Genomic DNA, 9,938 nt, shown 5'->3' on the forward strand with positions numbered 1-9,938 from the left:
TTAATGCCCCAAAACATGATCACATTCTTTTTTTTTTTTTTTTAGGTTTTTGCAAGGCAAACAGGGTTAAGTGGCTTGCCCAAGGCCACACAGCTAGGTAATTATTAAGTATCTGAGCCCAGATTTGAACCCAGGTACTCCTGACTCCAGGGCCAGTGCTTTATCCACTACCACTCGCCACCTAGCTGCCCCTACATGATTACATTCTAAAGGATAGAAGCCATGTTAAAAAGATTCTTTTAGAATCCTAATTTCACATGACATCATAGAAGTCATCATAGATAGAAGATCTTTTTTTTTATTATGTTTTAAAGATGTAAGAAAAAATAAGAAAGGAAGGGAAAGCTATGTTAGGAGAAAATTGGAGAAAAGTTTTAAGACACATAATCAAGTTGTGTTGGTAGAACTATATTGAAACACAGCAGTGGGGACAATTGATGTCAACTGAACTTCATATTCATCTAAACTGGTTAAAAGAGCATAGAATACAACACATATAAACAGTTTGGTGTAGAAATGTATTCAAGTAAAACTATTTTAGATAGGATTAGGAAGCGGGAAAGGGGAATATAAGAGGAAGAGTGGGTTCAGGGAGGGATCAGTCATCAGTCAAAAAAAAACCCTAAGCTTTGGAGAGAAGAATGAAGAGAAGGTTAAAGGAAAACAAAAGAAAGGAAAAAATAAAGAGGAATTTATAAAAAAAGTGAGAATAGAATGGAGGGGAATAAACAATTTGCTATTATAATAGCTATTGGGAATAGAATGGATTTACTCATAAAATGGAAGAAGTTCACATAATGGATTAGAATATAAAATCCAACAATATGTTTTTACAAGAAACACACTTGAAATATAGATTCATAAAAAGTTAAAATAATGGGTCAGTAAAATCTATTATGCCTCAGATGAACAGAAAAAAGACATAGCATTATCACTTCAGACAAGGCAACAACAAAAAGACTTAAAAGACATATATGAAGAAAACTATAGTTTGCTGGAAGTTAATAAGAATGAATTTTAAAATATGCATAAAGTAACAATTTCTAAATGCTTGAAGGATAAATTAGTTATAGGGAAACTGGATAATAAAATTATTATAATAGGGGACCTTAGCTCTAGATTAATTTAATAAAAAACAAAAACAAACAAAAAATAAGAAAGTTAAAGACCTGAGTAGAATTTTAGAAAAATTAGATATATGATTGATTTCTCTCTAACTTTACTAGTCTAAGATGCAGTTTCCTCATCTATAAAATGAGGACATTAGAAGGGATCTCTAAGCTTCCTTCCAGTTCTATATTCATGGTCTAGGTTATTGCAAAACATTTTAAAAGAAAGGTCTTTTGGTCAACAGTTCACAAAGCTAACTGTGGTATACTTTATTATTATATTAAAATATAATATTAAATGGAATGTTTAAACATGTTTTAAAAATTGTGTATATGTCTTTTAGGGTACTGGTGGTGGTCTGGACCTGAGATTTCAATGGTGTGGGAAGTTTCCATTTTTTTTATTAGTCTTTTGCAAGACAATGGGGTTAAGTGGCTTGCCCAAGGCCACACAGCTAGGTAATTATTGTCTGAGGTAGGATTTGAACTCAGGTCCTCCTGACTCCAGGGCCAGTGCTCTATCCACTGTACCACCTAGCTGCCCCAAAATTTCCATTGTTAAACACCTTCTACCAATACATATTGGCAGTTTGTCTAAAACTTTTTTATACCTGAGGTTAACTAAAAAATTATTTTGACTTGCCCACAGTCATATAACTAATAGTCCCAGAGTTAGAACTTGAAGCTGAGTCTTTTTGACTTCAAGGCTATCAAGAGACATTGTCTTCTGATATTTTATTAACATAAGAAGAAAATTTTAGTTCTACATTGTTTTTTTTTCCTGTTTCATTATCAGAGGTTCCTTGGAAAATATGATACTAATCAAATATTTAATCAACCATCAAATCTTTTGTTATCACTGTAATAGGTTTGAGGATCCAAATAATTGAGCAATAAAATTTTATTAACCATTTACAAGGCACTGGGGATAGAAACAGAAATGTGTAGAGTTGCTTCCCTCTAGAAATTTACCATTACAAGTATGGTTATATGTAAAATAGACTCAAGGTAATTTTGCAGGAAAGACACTAAGCCTATGGGATCAGGAAACAGGAACAAGGACTGACCTTGATCTTTATAATCAGACTGAGGAGACACAGGCAGTTATTACACATGGAAAATTAAGTTGTTACTCTTTGGGGTGGTTGCTGCTTTTGAGCTGTTTTGGTTGTTGAGGTTGTCTTATCAAAGATCATTTTTTATACATGAGATAAGGGAGGCTAACAGGGATAAGTGACTTGCCCAGGGTCCCTCCTTTAAGTATCTGAGGCTGGATTTGACCCTAGGAAAAGGAGTCTTCCTGACTCTAGGCCCAGCACTTAATTCATCCACATCTTTGTGCTACTTAGGTACAACAATAGCTGAGAGTTTCTCTGAAGAAAGCCCAGATAAGTGTAAAAGAAAATTTCTGATTCAGAATGATAATATATATATATATATATATATATATATATATATATATATATATATATATATATATATATTCTTCCTCTTGGTCCCAGATGACAATATACATTGTCAGAATTATTTGCTTTGTTAGTGGGTTATGCTTAAATGTTTTTCTATGTTCAGTTGACTGGGGAGAGAGCATGAGGACACTACTGGGATGTAAGAAACAAAGGTGTTAATAAAAAGGGCAGGGCAGAGAGAGACCAAAGTAGGCTGAAGTTAAATAATTCACTTAAGGGACTAATACACTTTTATAACTGATAGTAACTCTGCAGGTGATCCTTGGAAAGCATGAGTATGATGATGTCATCCCTCCACTCACTAAACTATCCTTCCTTTCCAGGCTGTCATAGTGATCTTCCAAATAACCATATCAATCTCCTATTCAATTAAACCATGGGCTCGCAATGTCTCCTCTAGCATCAAATATAAAACGCTGTCTTTGGTGTTCAGATCCCTTCCCAGGCTGGTTCCTCCACCTTTCTGATCTTACCACGCCTTGCACTCATCCAGGTGAGCACTCTCCAGTGGCTGGCCTCCTTGCTATTTCTCAAACTCCATCTGACCAGCCCTTTTCGCTGGTTGTCCCCCATTGCCCAGAATTCTATCTCTGTTCAGTTCTGTCTTCTGGCTGATAATGTCCCATGTCCTGCAGGAAGCTTTTCTCTATCTTTTGTAATTCTAGTCCCTTCCCTCTGTTGATTATTTCCAATATATCTTTTTTTACAGTGTATTTGTTCAGGATTATTTGCATTAGATTGTTTGCATGTGAGCTCCTGAGGTCAGGTACTGCCTAAACACATCATTTGTTGATTGTCTCATGGTCGAGGAAAGCACTTTCTAAAACTCTTTAGGGCCATATGCATGTTAATTTTACTTCTTTCTTTTTTCTAAATATAAATTTATTTATTTATTTATTTATTGTTCCTACCACATGCAAAGATAATTTTCAACATTTTTTTTTGGTAAGATTGTGAGGTCCACATTTTTCTCCCTTCCCCTTGACAGCAAGTAATCAGTATTATTACTTATTGTTATCAACAGAACAATCGAATAGATCTGGGACTGTAGTTTGGAAGAAAACCAAGTTTTCACAGGCTGATTGAAAATCAAGAACATTTTAATGTGGCAAATCCTCACTAAGCATTCAATAGAAAAACAGATGTCTCCTTCTAAAACAGCCAGATGGGAAACATACTGTATATACTGATGCATTTAAATCTCATTTCAATTAATTAAATAAAAGAATTCCACATTTTCTAATGGGTTTCTACTTGAGCACCGAACTTGGACCTTTAAGGAAAAACTCTAATCCACACAACAACCTTCCAGGGATGGAATGAAGGGAAAAGAAATCTGGAATCTGTAGGAGTTGTGCAGAACTGCAGATGGTATATCAGAACAGCCCAAGTCTAAATGATTAAGCCCTACTGTCATTCAGTGTGATATCTGAAGAGTAAATTGCTAGATCCTCTTCTTTTTAGGATTTTTTTTTTTGCAAGGCAAATGGAGTTAAGTGGTTTGCCCAAGGCCACACAGCTAGGTCATTATTAAGTGTCGGAGACCAGATTTGAACCCAAGTACTCCTGACTCCAGGGCCTGTGCTTTATCCACTAAGCCACCTAGACACCCCCATAGATCCTCTTCTTCCACTGACCACTTGTAATTATTATTATTACTGTTATTCAAACAATTTTATTCTTTCATATTATGGCATCTAATCAACAATAAACATTTGCTAAACTTCTACTATATGCCAAATACTAAGGATGTAAATAAGAAAGACAATCCTTGCTCTCAAGGAGTTAATAGTGTAACAGGGAAGACAACATACAAAAGAAATCTGAAAAGTGAAGTGCATTGGGGAGATGGTGAAGAAGTGAAAAGAAATCCAAAATGAGATGTCTGAGCAGGGTCTCCTGTCTCTTTTCTGTAAATGGAGGTTGAGGAGTTTAAGGGTTTATCCTCCAGAAGGTATGGATGAGGGATGAGCACCAAAGCTGATCAGATTGTGTAAGATGAAGAGAATTCTCAATGAGGAGTTTATGAAGGTATGGTAAATAAGTTAAAGAAGTACAAAATGAGTTCCCAGATGAGAAATGAGAAGTCCAGAGGGATTTCTAACTATATCAGAGCACTAGAAAGATTGTTTAAACTGTGACCTTACAAATAACTTACTTTAAATAATAATTTGTCCAGAGATCTGTGATTTAATTGGTGTGGGTAACTCTCAAGAGTGGAAACTCCCTGTAATTTTTGGGTAATTTATAGTTAAAGTTGTTTGAAGGCCATAAGAGGTTTTGACTTAACCTCTTTGTGAATCCAATGTAGTGTAATTTTTAAACCTTAGTTTACCTATAAAATTAATCTAGCTAGATTTGTTTATGTATGAGATTATGACTGTTTAAGTTTGTTCAACTTTTATGACATTGAAAAAGGCATGGGGGGTGGAGTGGCTAGGTGGAGCAGTGGATAAAGCACTGGCCCTGGAGTCAGGAGTACCTGGGTTCAAATCAGGTCTCAGACACTTAATAATTACCTAGTTGTGTGGCCTTGGGCAAGCCACTTAACCCCATTGCCTTGTAAAAACCAAAAAGAAAGAAAAAGGCATGGGATTATGAATCTGTCTTTTCTCTAACTTTTATGGACTAAGGAATATATGAGATTGAAATATATAAAATAATTATTTCTCTATCACTTGGCCATAATTTTGCCTATTAAGAGACCTTGTTAGAATCCTAAAGATTGTTTAGATTTATTTATTTTTGGGGTCTGAACTTATGCTTGAACATCATAATAAAACCTCTATCATTTCTGTATTATGGTAAATATATTTAGCTACAGTTACCCACCAATGAATTCAGAGAAAAGCATCACTCCTATAACACTATGTTGACACTATTCTCAAAGTTTCTGGTCAGAAGAGAAGACATTTGGCACCAATATCCTTATCATAAGTGCTCTGAAACCTTAAAGGAATGGCTATCTATCTAAATGTGAATATTCTCTAGGGTAGTCTCCCTTTCTGAGCTTGTTTCCTCATCTATAAAATAAAAGATAATTATATTTCTATTATCTGGATCACAGGGTTGTGGTGAAAGCACATTATAAAGTAACCACTTCAGGGGCTCTCCATTATCTGCAGGTTGACACTGGAAAACCCTTCCACATTCTGGGCCCCAACCTACTTTGCCAGCATTATTTCATTCTACTCTTTTCCATAGGCAAAATGTTTTAGCCACCTGGGTTTCTGGCCATTCTTTAGTCTTGCCCCATTAGCCTTACGTGTTTCCTCTCATGCTTAAGAGTCCATTGACTTTAGGTTAAGAATTTCTGTTTTATCTACTGTTGAATGTTGACTTTGAATAGAATATTAAGATGATACTAAAATGGAAAAAAAACCATACAAGGACATATGGAGAGACTTATGTGAGGTAATCCAATTAAAGGAACAGTCAAACTGTATTTACACTATTCAATCTGATTGATGAAATAATTTTTTTAAAAAAAAGTAGGAAAACAGGGTCTGAGATTTTGGAATTTCTAAAAAACCTGGAAGGGGGTAAAAATTTCCCCATAACTAAATAGAAATCTGAAAATCAAATAAAAATAATTGAAAAAAGTTAAATTGAAATATAAAACTAGGTGTTATTCTTTCCATTTATTTTTTGATGAACAAATAATCCCTTTCAGTGAGCCTGGTTGTCCCACTGAGTCAAAGAGTAGGCATAGCTTAGGGGGGGTTTTGTTTTCAAAATTGCTGAAGCAATTCATAGTTTTATCAGTGGTGCATTTATATGTCTATTTTTCTAAAGTTCTGAAAATTTTCATTTTTGCAACCTTTTCCAGTGCAATTGATATAAGCAGTTTTCTAATTATGTGGACTTTTTAATCCCCGCCCCCTTCTTTCAAATTATTGCTATTGACAACTTGGATGTCTTCCTATGAGAACTCTATGTTCATACTCATTGATCACTGATCAATTGAAGAATTTTTTTGGCAAAAACAAGTCTAAAAAAAAGACACACAACTAATATGATTTTCTTTTTGTTTTTAGGTTTTTTGCAAGGCAATAGGGTTAAGTGGCTTGCCTAGGGCCACATAGCTAGGTAATTATTAAGTGTCTGAGGCTGGATTTGAACTCAGGTTCTCCTGACTCCAGGGCCAGTGCTCTATCCACTGTGCAACCTAGCCACCCCCAACTAATATTAAGAAGTCAAATGTCTAAAATCAAAAATGAAAATTAATAAGAGGAAGATGAAATGAAATTGTTAAAAATTATTCCCCAATATGTAACTAAAATGATAAATAGCTGAATACTTATTTTCAAAAACCAAGTTAATTTAAAAATAATTTAAATAATTCTCTTATATCAGAAAAAAATTGAAAAGGTTATGAATGACCTTCTAGAGGAGTTCATATCTAGATGGATTTTTCAATTCTATAAGTCAAAGAACAATTAATTCTAATATCACATAGATTGTTTACAAACAGAAACTCAGGGGGTCCAGAATGGATAGAGCACTAGCCCTGGAGTCAGGAGGACTTGAGTTAAATCTGGACTCAGACACTAATTACCTAGCTGTGTGACTTTGGCATGTCCCTTAAATCCCATTGCCTTACAAAAAGGAAAAAGAAATACTAAAAAAAGACAAATTAGAAACTCCTATAATTTGCTAGTTATAACTTGCAAGTTTTCTAAACTTATATAACACAAGCATGATTTTCATGCACAAAACAGGGTAAGTAGAGAAAACTATAGATGAATATCTTTAAATAACTATTAGTACAAAAAAGACTGAATAGAATGCTGACAGAGACTAAAGCAACATTTTTGTTTTGCAAGGCAGTGGGGTTAAGTGACTTGCCCAAGGTCACACATCTAGATAATTATTATGCGTCTGAGACCAGATTTGAACTAAAGTCCTCCTGACTCCAGGGCCGGTGCTCTATCCAATGTTCCACCTAGCTGCTCCTAAAGCAACATATTAAAAAAGTCTATAATTAGGTTTAGGTTGCATTTAATTATATGATGAATGCAGTATTATTTCAACATTATGCAAACTATAAAAATGATAGACAACTTTAATTAAATTCATATTCTATCAGCAGAATCAGGAAAAGCTTTAAAATTTATTTCATTTTTAATTTATGAAATGAAACAAGCACTTCCATAACACAGTAAAATAAAAATGGTAACTGCACATAAAACTACAAATCTATTATATGCAACTTCCTATTCCTGTTAAATATACAATAAAATTATAAAGCAAACTATTTTCTCCCCCCTCCCTCCACCCTAGAGATGGCTATCATTAGATACAAATAGGTTAAGATAAGTAAAATTATTCTGTACATACATCTATCAGTTCTTTTAGTCAATGAAGATAGTGTCTTTATGCCTATTATTTTTAGTTACTATGTTCTCTTGATTCTGCTCATTTCATTCTTCATTTCTTTGTGAATGGTTTGTCCTGTGACAATCACAGGGGTATTTTTCTTTCAGTCATTGCTGCTAAGATTCTTGGCAGCATACTTTCTCAATAGGCTGATCCTTCACTGGAAGATGGTCTTCTGCGAGCCAGTGTGGCTTCAGAAAGGGTCGAGGAACAGTGAATATGGTATTTGCTGCCTGACAACTCCAGGAAAAATTCCAGGAACAGAACAGAGGTCTGAATATAACGTTTTTGGATCTTACCAAGGCCTTTGATACTGTCAATCATGAGGGTTTATGGAAAATTATGTCAAAATTTGGTTGCCTGTAGTTCATCAGTATTGTATGTCAATTCCATGACATCAGGACCACGGGGCTGGGTGGTGGCTGGCTTTCTGGGGTGGGATGAAGGTTTGAGGCCTCTTGGTTCTGTCCACTGCACCACTCAACTGCCCCACAGCACACGGCTGAAGAGGGACAGAGTGAAAGGAGAGAGAAAATATAATAAATGGTAGAGGGGAGGAATGGATAGAGGGAATTACAATCAGCAATAGCAACTGTGGAAAAACATGCAAGTAACTTCTATGATGGACTTATTTTAGTAAAGTATAAATAACAATGTAAATTCAAAAAAAAAAAAGAAAAGACAAAATAATTGGAAAGAGATGATCTGGGTTTTGCTGATAAAAATGCCCCAATTAAATTTATAGTGTCAAATCAGACTGTAACAGGGTTAATTTGAATTTTATTTTTCAGTTTACAAACTGACAACTGAAAAGAAAAATCCTGGCTACAAATATGCAATCAAGCAAAACAAACTTCCACATTGGCTACATCTGAATATCTTATTTTGTATCTAAGTCCATTACCTTTCTATCAGGTTATAGGTAGCAGGATTCAACAATTGTCCTCAGGAATCATGTTTGGTTACTGCATTGATCAGTTGTTTTTACAAAGTTGTCATTTAAATTGTTCTACTCACTTTATTTTGCATTTGTTCACATGAGCATTCCCAGATTTAATGAAACTATCCCCTTCATTATTCCTTAGGGCATAGTACTTTTTTCCTTAGGGCATAGTACTTCTTTAGAGTCAAATACTATATAACTTGTTCAGTCATTCTGTAAATAATAGTATTGCATTTATTTCACCCTCTCTGTGCTGGCTGTAGGATTAGCTTGTAGCAATACTGGTGGTTTGGAGAAAAAGTTTAGTAACTTTTTTTTAGGTGGGCAATTGGGTTAAGTGACTCGCCCAAGGTCACACAGCTAATAAGTATTAAGTGTCTAAGGTTGAATTGGAACTCAGGTCCTCCTGACTCCAGGGCCAGTGCTCTGCACTGTGCCACCTAGTTGCCCCTCAGTTTAGTAACTTTTAGGGCTTAATTTCATGGTGCCCCCCCCCCCCCCCAAATGGTTGGACCAATTCTCAACTCCACCAACAAAGCATTTGTCTTTTTTTTTTCTCCTAGTCTCTTCAACATACATCATTTCTTTTTTTGTCAACATTTCTGGTCTATTGGATATAAAATGAAACCTCACAATGATTTTTAATAGCATTTCCCAAGTTTTGAGTGATATGGAGCATTTTTTTAAAGACTAATGATAATTTAGATTTCTTTTGTTCAACTCCTTTGACTATTAACTAGGGAATGGCTCATGGCCTTATAAATTTGAATAACATTTTCATATTTATGGAAATGAGACTAAGGGTTATTTTACAGCACCAGATAAATTAAAATTCTCTTCTGGGGGAAAGGTCAACAAAATCAAAAGAAACACTAAGGGGAACAGTAGGAATTAAGACTACCTAGCAGTTTCAGATCTCAAGCTATACCATTAAAAAGGAACCATCAAAATATATGGTAATGGTTAAAAAACCCACCAGAAAAATTGATCAATGGAATAGATTAAATATGATGCAGATGCAAGTGAACACAGGCATAC

The sequence above is a fragment of the Macrotis lagotis genome, chromosome 1, assembly GCF_037893015.1.
Source record: "Macrotis lagotis isolate mMagLag1 chromosome 1, bilby.v1.9.chrom.fasta, whole genome shotgun sequence".
Taxonomy (NCBI): Eukaryota; Metazoa; Chordata; class Mammalia; order Peramelemorphia; family Peramelidae; genus Macrotis; species Macrotis lagotis.